Below are 19,101 nucleotides of genomic sequence, written 5' to 3'. Positions count from 1 at the left end.
GTTTTTGATGCAATGTCCAGAATTTCACATAAATAATCACAAGATAAGAAGTGATATTAAATATTCAAGATTATTTCTTAATATTATATCCAATGTTCAGAATTATACATATACTCGTGAATTATTCTAAATGGCTCTGAATTTTCCTATATAGTTTATAGTCTGTTAATAGGCAAATTGCAACATCGAAAAATGTCTTACGTTATCTTCGAATAGGACTATGTGTCGATTATATTTCTCATCGCAAATACTTATTCCATCTCTAATTGTATTGTCTACTCACGAAACAGATGTACGTAGGTGGATCCAATCGACAATCCGCGGAGTCCCGCGTGGTGATTCAAGTCCGATCTTCCGCTGCTGCTTATTCACGTGAGTATCGACTTTAACGTGGAATAGTAATATACGACTTGTGTTGGGATATCGAAGAAATTTCGACAACAAATGTCCTTTGCCGTTCACTTTAACAAGTGCAGGTTTTTACTTACTGGCGCCAGTAGCTCCTTTATATTTTCGATTCCACTCGTGCATGCGGTATGTCCTCGATCGTTTTTCTCCAAAGTATTCAAATCTGTGAAAGCTGGTGGTCCTTGTGTTGAATAGGGGGGTCCAGTACCAAACGCGTTTCGGGGCTCTAAGTGGCCCCTTCCTCAGTGGTTGACCTCCCCTCCATAATGCCTTTCCTTTTATAGGGAAATTAAAGTCATGCAAAATGGGAAATGGATCTGGTTTTCCTCAAACTCTGTAATTGATTTTTGTAATGGAATTCATTTGGATCAGACATTGCTCTTTTCTCTAATAAATAAACAATATTCTCCAATAATCTTTATTGTGCAAATTCACTAGGTTCTGTAGATCATGTTGCACCAAAAAACGCAGAATATCAAAAAAAACGCATGTGCGGTATTGATGCGTTTTCATTGCGTTTTCATTAAAAACACTCATTTGAACTAAATTAATACGTAAATACCCCATATATATCACTCAAATGTATGTAAAAATATATATCTCTATATAAATACATAAAAATCTATAAAAACCTTTTAATTGATACCTTCATGTTGATGTATTGTGGGTCCTGTATTCTTATTACATACAACGGTGAGGAGATATCACCGTTGAAAACTACTTTAGTTTATGAAGAGGTCTTGTGATAAAAATCCTTAAAGGGCTTCTGTCACCCCACTAAACAGTTTATTTATTTTTTGTTCCTTATAATCCCTATACTGCGATTTATGCATACATACTGTAATTAATCATTTTGGTTCAACAGATTCTGTTAAAAACGTACTTTTAAAATATGCAAATTACCTTGCTACCAGCAAGTAGGGCGGCTACTTGCTGGTAACAGCCGCATCCTCCTATCCTAAAGACGCCCCCTCCGCATGTCGATTGACAGGGCCAGCGGACGGGATCTTTCTCTGCTGGCCCTGTTTGCATTCAAAATCTGGCGCCTGCGCCGTACCTGTCTTCAGTCGGCGCAGGCGCACTGAGGGGAGGACGCTCGCTCGGCCGCTCCTCCCTCAATGCGCCTGCGTCAGGTGTAGATGTGACGTCATCGGCGCAGGCGCATTGAGGATGGAGCGGCCGAAGGAGCGTCCGCCTCTAAGTGCGCCTGCGCCGACTGAATACCGTCACGGCGCAGGCGCGAGATCTTGATAGCAGACAGGACCAGCGGGAGGACGATCCCGTCCGCTGGCCCTGTCAATCAACATGCGGAGGGGGTGTCTTTAGGATAGGAGGATGCGGCTGCTACCAGCAACTAGCCGCCCTACTTGCTGGTAGCAAGGTAATTTGCATATTTTAAAAGTAAGTTTTTAACAGAAGCTGCTGAACCAAAATGATTAATTACAGTATGTATGCATAGATCGCAGTATAGGGATTATAAGGAACAAAAAAAAAACTGTTTAGTGGGGTGACAGAAGCCCTTTAAGAACAATTAAAACTTAAAAAATGATCAAATCTGAAAAATTTTAAAATCTAAAAAATATATAACATACAATGGCTTCCTGCTGGCTAGAAATATTTATCAAGGTTAAATGATTGATAAATACTTCTAGCCAGCAGGAAGCCATTGTATGTTAGATATTTTTCAGATTTTAAAATTTTTCAGATTTTATCATTTTTAAAGTTTTAATTGTTCTTAAGTAGGGATGAGCGAACCCGAACTGTATAGTTCGGGTTCGTACCGAATTTTGGGGTGTCCGTGACACGGACCCGAACCCGAACCCGAACATTTTCGTAAAAGTCCGGGTTCGGGTTCGGTGTTCGGCGCTTTCTTGGCGCTTTTTGATAGGCTGCAAAGCAGCCAATCAACAAGCGTCATACTACTTGCCCCAAGAGGCCATCACAGCCTTGCCTACTATTGGCATGGCTGTGATTGGCCAGTGCACCATGTGACCCAGCCTCTATTTAAGCTGGAGTCACGTAGCGCCGCACGTCACTCTGCTATGATCAGTATAGGGAGAGGTTGCAGCTGCGACGTTAGGGCGAGATTAGGCAGATTAACTCCTCCAAAAGACTTCATTCAGTGATCGATCTACAGCTGTGGATCATTGAAGTGCTGATACTCAATTGCTCACTTTTTTTAGGGTGCCCAGAGCGTTTTTAGATCACTTTTTTTCTGGGGTGATCGGCGGCCATTTTGTGACTTGTGGTGCGCCAGCACGAGCTATCACCAAGTGTATTTAACCATCGATAGTGTGGTTATTTTGTGCTATATCGTACATCAGCTGCAGGCTGAGCCTGTGTCACCGAAGTGCATTTAACCATCAACAGTCTGGTTATTTTTTGGCCATATACTACATCAGCTGCAGGCTGAGCCTGTTTCACCCAAGTGCATTTAACCATCAACAGTCTGATTATTTTCTGGCCATATACTACATCAGCTGCAGGCTGAGCCTGTGTCACCGAAGTGCATTTAACCATCAACAGTCTGGTTATTTTTTGGCCATATATTACATCAGGGGCAAGTTGAGCCTGTCACCCAGCGTCTAAAAAATAGACCTGACATTTCTATTCAACCAAATCTGCACAGTTTTAGCTGGTCCAGTTATTTGTAGTGACCGTCAAAGCAGACTTTTTGTTCTGGGTTGAAAAAGCATTCCCAAATTTGCCATTCTGAAAATAACTAGTTTGTGGTATTTCAGGCCTACTTGAAATCTATCCCAAAAAGAAAATCTTCCATTGAAGTTATCGATAGTATCATTCAGAAAAACCTAAGACACACGCTAGCGTGCTGATAGAAGTGTCATTCTGTGATTAAACCTATAACTGTCACACAGCGCAAAAAAAACCAGGTCTCACATCTCTATTCAACCAAATCTGCACAGTTTTAGCTGGTCAAGTTATTTGTAGTGACCGTCAAAGCAGACTTTTTGTTCTGGGTTGAAAAAGCATTCCCAAATTTGCCATTCTGAAAATAACTAGTTTGTGGTATTTCAGGCCTACTTGAAATCTATCCCAAAAAGAAAATCTTCCATTGAAGTTATTGATAGTATCATTCAGAAAAACCTAAGACACACGCTAGCGTGCTGATAGAAGTGTCATTCTGTGATTAAACCTATAACTGTCACACAGCGCAAAAAAAAAACAGGTCTCACATCTCTATTCAACCAAATCTGCACAGTTTTAGCTGGTCAAGTTATTTGTAGTGACCGTCAAAGCAGACTTTTTGTTCTGGGTTGAAAAAGCATTCCCAAATTTGCCATTCTGAAAATAACTAGTTTGTGGTATTTCAGGCCTACTTGAAATCTATCCCAAAAAGAAAATCTTCCATTAAAGTTATTGATAGTATCATTCAGAAAAACCTAAGACACACGCTAGCGTGCTGATAGAAGTGTCATTCTGTGATTAAACCTATAACTGTCACACAGCGCAAAAAAAAAACAGGTCTCACATCTCTATTCAACCAAATCTGCACAGTTTTAGCTGGTCAAGTTATTTGTAGTGACCGTCAAAGCAGACTTTTTGTTCTGGGTTGAAAAAGCATTCCCAAATTTGCCATTCTGAAAATAACTAGTTTGTGGTATTTCAGGCCTACTTGAAATCTATCCCAAAAAGAAAATCTTCCATTAAAGTTATTGATAGTATCATTCAGAAAAACCTAAGACACACGCTAGCGTGCTGATAGAAGTGTCATTCTGTGATTAAACCTATAACTGTCACACAGCGCAAAAAAAAAACAGGTCTCACATCTCTATTCAACCAAATCTGCACAGTTTTAGCTGGTCAAGTTATTTGTAGTGACCGTCAAAGCAGACTTTTTGTTCTGGGTTGAAAAAGCATTCCCAAATTTGCCATTCTGAAAATAACTAGTTTGTGGTATTTCAGGCCTACTTGAAATCTATCCCAAAAAGAAAATCTTCCATTGAAGTTATTGATAGTATCATTCAGAAAAACCTAAGACACACGCTAGCATGCTGATAGAAGTGTCATTCTGTGATTAAACCTATAACTGTCACACAGCGCAAAAAAAAACAGGTCTCACATCTCTATTCAACCAAATCTGCACAGTTTTAGCTGGTCAAGTTATTTGTAGTGACCGTCAAAGCAGACTTTTTGTTCTGGGTTGAAAAAGCATTCCCAAATTTGCCATTCTGAAAATAACTAGTTTGTGGTATTTCAGGCCTACTTGAAATCTATCCCAAAAAGAAAATCTTCCATTGAAGTTATTGATAGTATCATTCAGAAAAACCTAAGACACACGCTAGCGTGCTGATAGAAGTGTCATTCTGTGATTAAACCTATAACTGTCACACAGCGCAAAAAAAAACAGGTCTCACATCTCTATTCAACCAAATCTGCACAGTTTTAGCTGGTAAAGTTATTTGTAGTGACCGTCAAAGCAGACTTTTTGTTCTGGGTTGAAAAAGCATTCCCAAATTTGCCATTCTGAAAATAACTAGTTTGTGGTATTTCAGGCCTACTTGAAATCTATCCCAAAAAGAAAATCTTCCATTAAAGTTATTGATAGTATCATTCAGAAAAACCTAAGACACACGCTAGCGTGCTGATAGAAGTGTCATTCTGTGATTAAACCTATAACTGTCACACAGCGCAAAAAAAAACAGGTCTCACATCTCTATTCAACCAAATCTGCACAGTTTTAGCTGGTCAAGTTATTTGTAGTGACCGTCAAAGCAGACTTTTTGTTCTGGGTTGAAAAAGCATTCCCAAATTTGCCATTCTGAAAATAACTAGTTTGTGGTATTTCAGGCCTACTTGAAATCTATCCCAAAAAGAAAATCTTCCATTGAAGTTATTGATAGTATCATTCAGAAAAACCTAAGACACACGCTAGCGTGCTGATAGAACTGTCATTCTGTGATTAAACCTATAACTGTCACACAGCGCAAAAAAAAACAGGTCTCACATCTCTATTCAACCAAATCTGCACAGTTTTAGCTGGTCAAGTTATTTGTAGTGACCGTCAAAGCAGACTTTTTGTTCTGGGTTGAAAAAGCATTCCCAAATTTGCCATTCTGAAAATAACTAGTTTGTGGTATTTCAGGCCTACTTGAAATCTATCCCAAAAAGAAAATCTTCCATTGAAGTTATTGATAGTATCATTCAGAAAAACCTAAGACACACGCTAGCGTGCTGATAGAAGTGTCATTCTGTGATTAAACCTATAACTGTCACACAGCGCAAAAAAAAACAGGTCTCACATCTCTATTCAACCAAATCTGCACAGTTTTAGCTGGTCAAGTTATTTGTAGTGACCGTCAAAGCAGACTTTTTGTTCTGGGTTGAAAAAGCATTCCCAAATTTGCCATTCTGAAAATAACTAGTTTGTGGTATTTCAGGCCTACTTGAAATCTATCCCAAAAAGAAAATCTTCCATTAAAGTTATTGATAGTATCATTCAGAAAAACCTAAGACACACGCTAGCGTGCTGATAGAAGTGTCATTCTGTGATTAAACCTATAACTGTCACACAGCGCAAAAAAAAACAGGTCTCACATCTCTATTCAACCAAATCTGCACAGTTTTAGCTGGTCAAGTTATTTGTAGTGACCGTCAAAGCAGACTTTTTGTTCTGGGTTGAAAAAGCATTCCCAAATTTGCCATTCTGAAAATAACTAGTTTGTGGTATTTCAGGCCTACTTGAAATCTATCCCAAAAAGAAAATCTTCCATTGAAGTTATTGATAGTATCATTCAGAAAAACCTAAGACACACGCTAGCGTGCTGATAGAAGTGTCATTCTGTGATTAAACCTATAACTGTCACACAGCGCAAAAAAAAACAGGTCTCACATCTCTATTCAACCAAATCTGCACAGTTTTAGCTGGTCAAGTTATTTGTAGTGACCGTCGAAGCAGACTTTTTGTTCTGGGTTGAAAAAGCATTCCCAAATTTGCCATTCTCAAAATTGTGGTGAACGGGAACAATGAGGAAAACATCTAATAAGGGACGCGGACGCGGACGTGGACATGGTCGTGGTGGTGTTAGTGGACCCTCTGGTGCTGGGAGAGGACGTGGCCGTTCTGCCACAGCCACACGTCCTAGTGAACCAACTACCTCAGGTCCCAGTAGCCGCCAGAATTTACAGGGATATTTGGTGGGGCCCAATGCCGTTCTAAGGATGGTAAGGCCTGAGCAGGTACAGGCATTAGTCAATTGGGTGGCCGACAGTGCATCCAGCACGTTCACATTATCTCCCACCCAGTCTTCTGCAGAAAGCGCACAGATGGCGCATGAAAACCAAGCCCATCAGTCTGTCACATCACCCCCATGCATATCAGGGAAACTGTCTGAGCCTCAAGTTATGCAGCAGTCTCTTATGCTGTTTGAAGACTCTGCTGCCAGGGTTTTCCAAGGGCATCCACCTAGCCCTTCACCAGGGGTGGAAGAGATAGAATGCACTAACGCACAACCACTTATGTTTCCTGATGATGAGGACATGGGAATACCACCTCAGCACGTCTCTGATGATGACGAAACACAGGTGCCAACTGCTGCGTCTTTCTGCAGTGTGCAGTCTGAACAGGAGGTCAGGGGTCAAGACTGGGTGGAAGACGATGCAGGGGACGATGAGGTCCTAGACCCCACATGGAATGAAGGTCGTGCCACTGACTTTCAGAGTTCGGAGGAAGAGGCAGTGGTGAGACCGAGCCAACAGCGTAGCAAAAGAGGGAGCAGTGGGCAAAATCAGAACACCCGCCACCAAGAGACTCCGCCTGCTACTGACCGCCGCCATCTGGGACCGAGCACCCCAAAGGCAGCTTCAAGGAGTTCCCTGGCATGGCACTTCTTCAAACAATGTGCTGATTCTCTGTTACGGGACCGCTCTCCTCTGTCTGGGTGCCGGGGCCTAAATGTGTGACAGTGGCCTGTTCCAGTGGTGGGTGACGTGAAGCCTGATTCTCTGCTATGACATGAATACAGATTCTGCGCTGACATAAGGCCAGATTCTCTGTTACGGGACCTCTCTCCTCTGCCTGGGTGCCTGGGCCTAAATGTGTGACAGTGGCCTGTTCCAGTGGTGGGTGACGTGAAGCCTGATTCTCTGCTATGACATGAAGACAGATTCTGCGCTGACATAAGGCCAGATTCTCTGTTACGGGACCTCTCTCCTCTGCCTGGGTGCCTGGGCCTAAATGTGTGACAGTGGCCTGTTCCAGTGGTGGGTGACGTGATGCCTGATTCTCTGCTATGACATGAAGACAGATTCTGTGCTGACATAAGGCCAGATTCTCTGTTACAGGACCTCTCTCCTCTGTCTGGGTGCCGGGGCCTAAATGTGTGACAGTGGCCTGTTCCAGTGGTGGGTGACGTGAAGCTTGATTCTCTGCTATGACATGAAGACTGATTCTGCGCTGACATAAGGCCAGATTCTCTGTTACGGGACCTCTCTCCTCTGCCTGGGTGCCTGGGCCTAAATGTGTGACAGTGGCCTGTTCCAGTGGTGGGTGACGTGAAGCCTGATTCTCTGCTATGACATGAATACAGATTCTGCGCTGACATAAGGCCAGATTCTCTGTTACGGGACCTCTCTCCTCTGCCTGGGTGCCTGGGCCTAAATGTGTGACAGTGGCCTGTTCCAGTGGTGGCTGACGTGAAGCCTGATTCTCTGCTATGACATTAAGACAGATTCTGCACTGACATAAGGCCAGATTCTCTGTTACGGGACCTCTCTCCTCTGCCTGGGTGCCTGGGCCTAAATGTGTGACAGTGGCCTGTTCCAGTGGTGGGTGACGTGAAGCCTGATTCTCTGCTATGACATTAAGACAGATTCTGTGCTGACATAAGGCCAGATTCTCTGTTACGGGACCTCTCTCCTCTTCCTGGGTGCCTGGGCCTAAATGTGTGACAGTGGCCTGTTCCAGTGGTGGGTGACGTGATGCCTGATTCTCTGCTATGACATGAAGACAGATTCTGTGCTGACATAAGGCCAGATTCTCTGTTACAGGACCTCTCTCCTCTGTCTGGGTGCCGGGGCCTAAATGTGTGACAGTGGCCTGTTCCAGTGGTGGGTGACGTGAAGCCTGATTCTCTGCTATGACATGAAGACTGATTCTGCGCTGACATGAAGCCAGATTCTCTGCTATGGCATGAAGAGACTGATTCTCTGCTGACATGAAGCCAGATTCTTTGCTATGGCATGAAGAGACTGATTCTCTGCTGACGTGAAGCCAGATTCTCTGCTATGGGACCTCTGTCCAATTGATATTGGTTCATTTTTATTTTTTTAATTTTAATTTTAATTAATTTCCCTATCCACATTTGTTTGCAGGGGATTTACCTACATGTTGCTGCCTTTTGCAGCCCTCTAGCTCTTTCCTGGGCTGTTTTACAGCCTTTTTAGTGCCCAAAAGTTCGGGTCCCCATTGACTTCAATGGGGTTCGGGTTCGGGACGAAGTTCGGATCGGGTTCGGATCCCGAACCCGAACATTTCCGGGAAGTTCGGCCGAACTTCTCGAACCCGAACATCCAGGTGTTCGCTCAACTCTATTCTTAAGGATTTTTATCACAAGACCTCTTCATAAACTAAAGTAGTTTTCAATGGTGATATCTCCTCACCGTTGTATGTAATAAGAATACAGGACCCACAATACATCAACATGAAGGTATCAATTAAAAGGTTTTTATAGATTTTAATGTATTTATATAGAGATATACATTTTTACATACATTTGAGTGATATATATGGGGTATTTATGTATTAATTTAGTTCAAATGAGTGTTTTTAATGAAAACGCAATGAAAATGCATCAATACCTAATATGCGTTTTTTTGATATTCTGCGTTTTTTGCATCATGATCTACAGAACCTAGTGAATTCGCACAATAAAGATTATTGGAGAATATTGTTTATTTATTAGAGAAAAGAGCAATGTCTGATCCAAATGAATTCCATTACAAAAATCCATTACAGAGTTTGAGGAAAACCAGACCCATTTCCCATTTTGCATGACTTTAATTTCCCTATAAAAGGAAAGGCATTATGGAGGGGAGGTCAACCACTGAGGAAGGGGCCACTTAGAGCCCCGAAACACGTTTGGTACTGGACCCCCCTATTCAACACAAGGACCACCAGCTTTCACAGATTTGAATACTTTGGAGAAAAACGATCGAGGACATACCGCATGCACGAGTGAAATCGAAAATATAAAGGAGCTACTGGCGCCAGTAAGTGAAAACCTGCACTTGTTAAAGTGAACGGCAAAGGACATTTGTTGTCGAAATTTCTTCGATATCCCAACACAAGTCGTATATTACTATTCCACGTTAAAGTCGATACTCACGTGAATAAGCAGCAGCGGAAGATCGGACTTGAATCACCACGCGGGACGCCGTGGATTGTCGATTGGATCCACCTACGTACATCTGTTTCGTGAGTAGACAATACAATTAGAGATGGAATAAGTATTTGCGATGAGAAATATAATCGACACATAGTCCTATTCGTAGATAACGTAAGACATTTTTCGATGTTACAATTTGCCTATTAACAGACTATAAACTATATAGGAAAATTCAGAGCCATTTAGAATAATTCACGAGTATATGTATAATTCTGGACATTGGATATAATATTAAGAAATAATCTTGAATATTTAATATCACTTCTTATCTTGTGATTATTTATGTGAAATTCTGGACATTGCATCAAAAACGACCATTGCGTTTTATAGGAGTATCTTGTTCTTAATTTTTAGGATTGTTTTAACAGTAGCACTGTTCAATATCAGCACTGTTATATTAGTATTGTCTATAGGTACTGTTTGTCATATTTTAGTCTGGCCAGACTTATTATAGATTGTTTTATTATTTTTAGGAGTATTCACTATTATTATTATAGGATTTTATCTAATAAAGTACCACTTACTCCAGATATAGAGAGTGCCCAGCCCTTTCTTTGAAATATATATATTTGTGGTCAGGACCTAAACGAGTGGAAGATGCCCAACCACCACCCCCCTACCTAATTGGCCTGAGGTGTGCCTTGGCCTCACTAGGTCGGTATGCCTGAAAAAGGGGGCATACCCTGAATGTGATGGTTGAATGACTGAATGAAGAATGGGAATGGGTGGGCAGGGGACGTCCGAATGCCGACGTGCTGCCTGGGAGAGCCAGACTGCTTAAGACACGTACCGGCCCCTCCCACAAATCCAGGCTGCCTGGGAGAGCCAGACTGCTTGAGACAGGTACCGGCCCCTCCCACAAATCCAGGCTAGCCTGCGGCCAGCCTTAACACTTGTGGTCAGGACCTAAACGAGTGGAAGATGCCCAACCACCACCCCCCTACCTAATTGGCCTGAGGTGTGCCTTGGCCTCACTAGGTCGGTATGCCTGAAAAAGGGGCAAAACCCACCAGTGAGGGAAGGATAGGCCTGAGGTGCTAGGTGCTACTCTGCCAATGTACTGAATGCTTGGACCAGCTCCGCTTGTGGCTTCGGGATATACCGTACAAAGCACCCCGAGCGCCAGCGCCCCAAATGTTTAATGATATGCACAGGGACTCCATGCTTGGACGCTGCGGATGCCGCACCGATGCGGAAAGAATGCCCCGAGAATTGAGCCGGATTCAATCCTACACAGGATGCGAATATGTTTGACGAACTGGCTGGACGGCAGTGGACCAACAGGGAATGGAAGTAATGGGTCAGTGGGGCTGTGAAGACTAAGGGCCAGCAAGAGGTTGTCCAAGACTGTCACTGGACACTATGCGTTTGTGGTCTGGAAGAACTTAACTACATGGCCGGGACCTACCTGCCTTGTTTTGTTGTGAGGCAACTGCAAATGAGTTACTGCCCATCCTGACTAAATCTCCCTTGCGGAGAACCACCGCCCCTTGTTTGGCCTGTGTCACTTCACCTGGTCTTAAAAACCCGTAAACGCCAAGTACATCGCCGCCTTGATCACCAGGCTGGGAAGGACTCTGAATGGTGAGAATGTGAGAACTTCCGACAGGCTACGAAACGTGTCCCCCTTAATAGGTTGACGGACCGACTTGACCGTGACCTGGCTCTTTTGAATGCCTCTGAGGATGGCCTTGATCGGGTGAGCTGAAAATATAGAGGGTCTGTCTGGCTCTTGAAGTGCCAAAAAATGCTACACCCCAGCCAAATATAGCCTAATGGTGTTGTAGGATAAAGCCAATACCGAATGACAATAAGGCACGAAAGCCACCATATACTTGACCTGACCTGTGTCACCTCTAGGATATGCCAACTTAAAGTTCGAAAAAACCACCCATGCTCGGCGGTACGACCGCAACGTACTGGCCGACAAAGACTTGGTAATGAGTGAACTGGCGACCACCATCAGAGAGTCTAATCCAAGACCAGCAGCCGCCAGTCCGGTACCGGGGCGCCCACTGAGTCTGCTTCTGGGTTCTGTAAGAAAAAGCGAGAAAAATCAAAACGAGATAAAGCATCAGCTGCAACGTTGCTGACCCCGTCCAAAAACCGGGCATGAAAATGAAACCCCCGTTCCAGAGCTACCCAGGTCAATCTACGCATGAAAGACGTGATAAGTAACGATTTAGATCTGCCCTTGTTAATGATCTCTGCGGTCGCCATGTAGTCAGTGTGGAAAACCACCGTGTGACCCGACCACCTATGCCCCCAGACTATAGCAGCTGCTACGATAGGATAGATCTCGAACAATGCCGACATCTGAGAAAACCCCGGCAACTGTAGCACGTGTGTGGGCCATGAGCTGGCGAACCAATGTGAGCCAAATATGGCCGCGAAACCTACCGAGGCAGCCGCGTCTGAAAATACGTGTGGAGAATCGGAAGTGGCCCTCGGAATAAACATGGAAATGCCGTTCCACCCACTGAGAAATCTGTCCCACATGAACAGATCTGCTCGGGCGTTCGCATTAAGATGCACTGATGCGTCCAAATCACTGGTCTGTTGTAATAAGACTAGCAATCTTGAAATGAATGCTCTACCCTGAGGAATGATCCTCATGGCAAAGTATAACATGCCCAACAGAGACTGCAATTCTCTCTTGCAAACCTGAGACATGAGCAAGGAACGGACACCTGATTTGATTCTGTCGAGTTTGTCTTGTGGCAGACTGGCTGACATGGCACGTGAATCCAGAGAGATCCCCAAGAACGTGACAACCTGCGCAGGCCCTTCTGTTTTGTGTTCGGCCACTGGAATGTTTAACTCCTTGAAGACCTGCAAGAGAACCTGCAATTCAACAGGTGCCTGTGAGGGTTCTTCGATCAACAGAAAATCATCCAGGTAGTGAATGACATTCTGGCAACCCTGTTCCAACAAAATCCATTCCAGTGCCTGCGCTAACCTGTCAAACAGACTGGGGCTGCTCTAGGAACCAAACGTCAACTTGGTGGCGAAATAGTACGCATCTCTCCATTTGATGCCATGCCACTGCCAGAGAGATGGGCTAATGGGCAGCAGTTTGAACGCATCAGAGACATCTGCGTTGGACAGCCAAGCCCCCATGCCTGTCTTGCAGAATGACCTGGATAGCCTGGTCTACGGAAGTATACTTCAAGGAAAATTCCTCGGACGGAATCAACGAGTTGAGACTAGGAACGTGGGAAGAATGTGGAGCAGACAAATCATAAATCAAACGAAATTTATTGGAATATTTTCCCTGCACCACCCCCACCGGGCTCACCCTCCAAGTGCAGAAAGGAGGGGACTGGAAAGGACCAATGATGAAACCCTTGTCCAGCTCAACTGCCAAGAGTGAATCCACCAGACCAGCATGTTTAGAAGCCGACTGCAAGTTGGGGCATTCATGAGTCTGCTGGGGCAAGGTGATGAGCCCAGTGTGAAATCCCCGTGAAAACCCTTCCACCAGGAATGTACGGAACGGCTGAACCGGATGAAGCCGCAGCAGCTGGTCTAGTGCCTCCACATTCACCCGGCTCAGTCACGCCGGCTTCAATGTGCAGATCGTGACCGGATGTGCCCTAAAACATGTGGCACAGACATGCAGGAGCCTGCACTGGCTGAAGTTGCAGATGGCGTAGACCACTGCAAACAACACAACAAACACCACAAAACAACAACAACAAAAAAAAAAAAACGAAGAAAGAAAAAGAGAAAAAAAAAAAAACAACCTGTTAACCCTACGACCTGCTGCCCGTAAGCTGACAAACAAGATGACGGAATCTAAGCCCCTCCCCTTCCCCCCCCAGCAGCGTGAAACGATTGAACGAAAAGCCTTCGAGGCTGACAGGGAGTATGATAGTCGTTTCCACCGACGTATGAAGCGAGCCCGAGTTTGTGTGAATCTGTGACGTGGTAGATTAATTAAAAACGAATACTGCGGGCTAAAGAACCTACAGACGTGGTAGGTGATGTATGTAAGTATAGGATTTGTGGAAACAGACGTATGACGTATGACACTAGTCTACGAGATCAAACGGGGTGTGTATGTCGTGCGAGCGTGTAGCTGTATTGGCGGATGTACCTATGCTAGAGGTGTATGGATGAAGCTTGGTGGATAAAGGTTTTATTTTATTTTTTTCTTTATTTGAACAACCCACTTTTTTTTTTTTTTTTCTTTATTTGAACAACCCACTTTTTTTTTTTTTTTACTTTATTTAACAATCCACTTGTACCCTTTTTTTTTTTTTTTTTTTATCAAACTGCCTGATGTGCGAACTATGTGTCTAAGGTATGTATGCAGTGTATGTGATGAGTGCCAAACATGTGCACAAGCAGCAACCTTGTAAGTAATCAACTCAGTAATGGCACCAGGACCCAGCTGACGGAATCTAAGCCCCTCCCCTTCCCCCCCCCAGCAGCGTGAAACGATTGAACGAAAAGCCTTCGAGGCTGACAGGGAGTATGATAGTCGTTTCCACTGACGTATGAAGCGAGCCCGAGTTTGTGTGAATCTGTGACGTGGCAGATTAATTAAAAACGAATACTGCGGGCTAAAGAACCTACAGACGTGGTAGGTGATGTATGTAAGTATAGGATTTGTGGAAAACAGACCGTATGACGTATGACACTAGTCTACGAGATGAAACGGGGTGTGTATGTGGTGCGAGCGTGTAGCTGTATTGGCGGATGTACCTATGCTAGAGGTGTATGGATGAAGCTTGGTGGATAAAGTTTTTTTTTTTATTTTTATTTAACAATCCACTTGTACCCTTTTTTTTTTTTTTCGTCAAACTGCCTGATGTGCGAACTATGTGTCTAAGGTATGTATGTAGTGTATGTGATGAGTGTCAAACATGTGCACAAGCCGCAACCTTGTAAGTAATCAACTCAGTAATGGCACCAGGACCCAGCTGCCAGAGTTTAACCTGCTGATCCCAGATGACTCGCAGCCCCTGTATGAACTTAGATACAGGTTATGCTGAGACAGGCAATGAGCTCCAACTATGTGACAATGCTGCCCATTGGTGCCAAAACTTGAATTGCATGTGCCTGAACGCAGTGAGGAGAAGCGATCCTCCGGCACACTTCCCCCTCTCTACACCCCCTCCTACCCTCCTCCACGTTACCACGCTCCCCGAACAAAGCAGTTATCATGGAAAACGACCTGAACAGCTTGCAGACTGAAGTGAAAGGTACACCCGGCTTCTCTGAGATCCGACTCGTGCAGGACGCTTGCTGATGACGTCACACCCGGAAGTAGCAGACGTCCGAATGCCGACGTGCTGCCTGGGAGAGCCAGACTGCTTAAGACAGGTACCGGCCCCTCCCACAAATCCAGGCTGCCTGGGAGAGCCAGACTGCTTGAGACAGGTACCGGCCCCTCCCACAAATCCAGGCTAGCCTGCGGCCAGCCTTAACACTTGTATCCATTATGGGTTCTGTGGCCACCATCATGGATACCCACATGGATCTACTTGAGCTGGTGCGGACTGTGGATAACTTGAAGCACCGTGCTTTAATTTTAGCCACAGAATCAAAACCTGTGCCCAGCATGCTGCCACAACATCCTGGGTCCAGCATGCTGCCACAACATCCTGGGTCCAGCATGGGGTCACAACAACCTGGGCCCAGCATGGGGTCACAACATCCTGGGTCCAGCTCTTATTATTCCCAGTCCCTCTTTTCTCAGGAGCATGAACATGGCCTCCGTGCTCATTATGACGACCCCAGAATGTCATCCCAAACACAAAGTCATGTGGCTGGGCCTCGTGCACATGCTCCGGGACCTTTCTTAAAAGACCTTATGGGCATATCATTTTTAAGTTATGTTGTGCTGTTTTTTAATACAGGCTGAATTTAAAGCCATTCTTTTATTTGGTAATTTAATTTTATCATATAAAGAAATATGGTAACGAAAATGTCTGGCCTTTTCAATATGGTATAACATTCAAACAAGAACATCATTTAGTTTTTTATTGAAATGCAAACAGTACTAACATAATACACATAGTGTAGCTTACTTTATTGAATTAATTACAACTAGGGCTGTGCATATACTTTAAAGATAACCATGCACATGGCAAAGGATTTTCCAAATGTTTATAAGTGCTGGGATAACCTCTAAAGGTGGCACCTTAGACAGCGTCTTGAAGTGTTCTGCATGCTTAAATAAATTAAATATGTTGTGAAATATATCTAAACAGGAGTGCACGAATCAATATGTACGAAACATATCATTATAAAGAGGTATTAGAGGGTTTATGTAGACAAAAAATAAAAATTAACTACTCATGCACATTTTAACAATGAACATGCATTAAAACACAGACAGATTTTTTTAAAGTTTTGGCTACAGATTAACCCCAGCCCACAAGCCCACATCAAGGGTCCTCTTTGTCTTGTGAGTCCCTACACTATCTACATATAACTCTCCTACCAAAATAAAAAAAACTAACTAGAAAACAAAAAAAACTATGATGACCAGAGTCCAGATCACTTCATAGTCTGCCATGAACTGCGTCCATCTGCCACGGCAATGCACCCTCAGGACTTGAAAAATATTGTTTATAGAGGGCCTGAACTGCAAGCCCTGCAGTTCCAGGTTGTCCATTAAGGGTCTGGATGAAGAAGATGGACCAGGTTCTAATAAATCAACTTCTGAGAGAGCATCATGAATCCAGACGAAGTTATGTAGGATCACACATGTGTGAATAACCCGGGTGGCATTCTCCTGTGCCATCTGTTAGGATGACAGTAATACTCTCCACTTGTGTGTGAGTATTCCAAACACACACTCAACATACCGACGAGCTCTACTCAGCCGATAGTTGAAGATACGTCTGCTGTCATCCAGGTTGCGACTGGGGAAGGGGCGCATGACATGTGTTGACAAAACAAACCCTTCATCAGCCACAATTACAAATGGAGCCATGGTCCTGCAGAACCTGGCAGTCTTCTGGGAGGCCTAGCTGTTTGAAGTTTCTCACACATTCTAGAAGAACTGAAAATGCTTGCATCTGCAGTGCTCCCATAGGCCCAATATCCACAATTATAAACTTTTAAGTACTGTCAGCCAAGGCCAAAAGCACTACAGAAAAATATTTTTTATACTTGAAGTACCGGGACCCTGAGTGAGGCGGCTTCTTAACACATATGTGTTTGCCATCCAGTGCCCCAATGCAGTTTGGAAACTGCGCATCAACATAAAACCCCTCAGCTATTCAGATCCAATCCCCAGCCTTGGACACTGGCAACACTGCTTCCCGGAGTTGCTGCCAAATCAAATCACAGGTTTGACAAGCAATCTGAGAAGTAGTTGAGACTCCCAGCAGGAACTCAAAATACAGAGATGAAAATTAATTCCCGGTTGCCGAAAATTTGGAAAACAAATAGAAAAACAATAATGCAATGCAGATATACTATCACACCCAAAAAATAGTATAAATCTACATATGCAAATTATCAGTTTTTAGCTACACTATATCACATATTACAAATATATAATTTTTTTTAAATAGTTTTCACATTCTACAAATATAAAATAATGTGAAAAATACATACCTCAATGTCACGATGAGCCGTTCCTCAGGAGAAATGCAGCACCTCATATTTGTGTTCTGGTATGTGAGGCAGAGTCGCTAACAACAAATCAAAGCTGTTCACAGACATTCAACAAAACCCATGAAATTTCTCAGGATGCTGTCGCAGATCCATGTACAGCGTGTGGAAATGCTCCTCCTCGGTTCTACGTTCAGCATAGTTGGCTGCTGTTTCTGTTCCCGAGAAAGCAGCCAGCACAAGAGAACAATTTCCTCCGTATCGTCAGTCATGATACAACAGAAAATTATAGCCAGAAACCAATGTCTGCCAAACACAGGATTCCAACTAAGGTCTCAATGCTGCAACAAGCTGTATAAAATGGAGGACCAACAATCACATGAACAAGTTAAAAAGGGGGTGAGTGAAAAAGGGGATGCGTCCAAAAATGTTAATTTCAAAGTTCCTATTTCCGTTTAGGCCTCTTGCACACGAACGTATTTTCATTCCGTTTTCGTTCCGGGTTTTTTTGCGGACCGTATATGGAACCATTAATTTCAAAAAAGTGGAAGTTACTCGGTGTGCATTCCGGTCCGTATTTCCGTATATCTGTTCTGCTAAAAGATAGAATTTGTCCTATTATTGTCCGCATAACGGACAAGGATAGTACTGTTCTTTTCTGTTCCGCAAAATACGGAATGCACACGGACTGGTGATTTGTAAAGTGGCAGGACTATGTTCTCATCATGGGCATCTATGCCCCTTTTGATGCACCCCATAATCTTATTGGGCTTGGCCGCAGCTGCCTGACACTGGTTTCTACAGCTTAGTTTGCTGTTCACAAAAATTCCTAGGTCCTTTTCCATGTCAGTGTTACCCAGTGTTTTACCATTTAGCATGTACTGGTGACTTGTACTTTTCTTTCCCATGTGTAAAACCAGGGGAGGGCTGGCAGCCTTAGTCCTGGGAGGCAAATCCAGTCAAGTGGCCCATTTTTAGCCCCATCCATTATTAAAAGCCCCTCCTACATATAATAGGCCACTCCCAACACACACTGTACAGCTGACATTCTATAGTTGAGGCCTGTCTACACATCATACGGAGAGGGGAGGGTCTGTCCTGGCTGCACTGCCTGCTTATATACCAAGCTACAGCCAGGAAGCTCCTCCGCTCTCCTCCCTCCCCTGATCCTGCTCAAGGCTTGTGGTTCCCCCCCACCATCTGCCACCCGCCCGTGGCTTGCTGCCCCCTTTCGTCGTCCTCACCCAGCTCTGAATCCTCCTTCTGCAAATGGCAGGAGGAGGAGCCGGAACATCTCCTCTCCTACATAGCACCACATACCTCTTACATCCAGTGATGTCACCTTTGATGTAGACGTTCTCTTTCCTCATCTTCTCCATTCAGACGACCGCCATGATGATTTTTCTGCCATCTCCCATCTCTGCAGAGATTGAGAAACAGACTTTAGTTTCCTGCCACCCCCAATACTATACTGCAGAAACAGTACCCCTGGAAATACTACTACCACACAGATAGTGCCCCCTTAAACAATTATTGGCACACAGTGCTCTAAAAAATAACTGCGCCCAGACACTAATAGTATAAAAATAATGTCCCCCAAAAATAATTGCGCTAAGCTGATACTATGCCAGGGTGCCCCCAAAGTAACAGTGCTCCCCAAAATCCCACCAATATAAATAATTCTCTGACAGAGCACACTTAGTAGTAATAATGC

General features: G+C 43.9%; 2 long non-coding RNA genes across 2 annotated transcripts in view; one reads left to right on the top strand and one right to left on the bottom strand.

Annotated features, from left to right (window-relative positions):
- LOC120993362 overlaps positions 1-9,835 on the bottom strand; it is a 28,589-nt gene extending 18,754 nt beyond the window's left edge. Inside the window, exon 1 of the long non-coding RNA XR_005777229.1 lies at positions 9,749-9,835. This is a non-coding gene — a long non-coding RNA (uncharacterized LOC120993362). The remainder of the gene's footprint in view (positions 1-9,748) is intronic.
- On the top strand, positions 291-18,440 carry LOC120993363. The gene is made up of 3 exons (XR_005777230.1): positions 291-376; positions 1,135-1,145; positions 18,429-18,440. It is a non-coding gene; the product is annotated as an uncharacterized LOC120993363 (long non-coding RNA).
- The last annotated feature ends 661 nt before the right edge of the window (positions 18,441-19,101 follow it).

The sequence above is a fragment of the Bufo bufo genome, chromosome 3, assembly GCF_905171765.1.
Source record: "Bufo bufo chromosome 3, aBufBuf1.1, whole genome shotgun sequence".
Lineage (NCBI taxonomy): Eukaryota > Metazoa > Chordata > Amphibia > Anura > Bufonidae > Bufo > Bufo bufo.
This window is presented reverse-complemented; position numbering and strand designations above follow the sequence as displayed.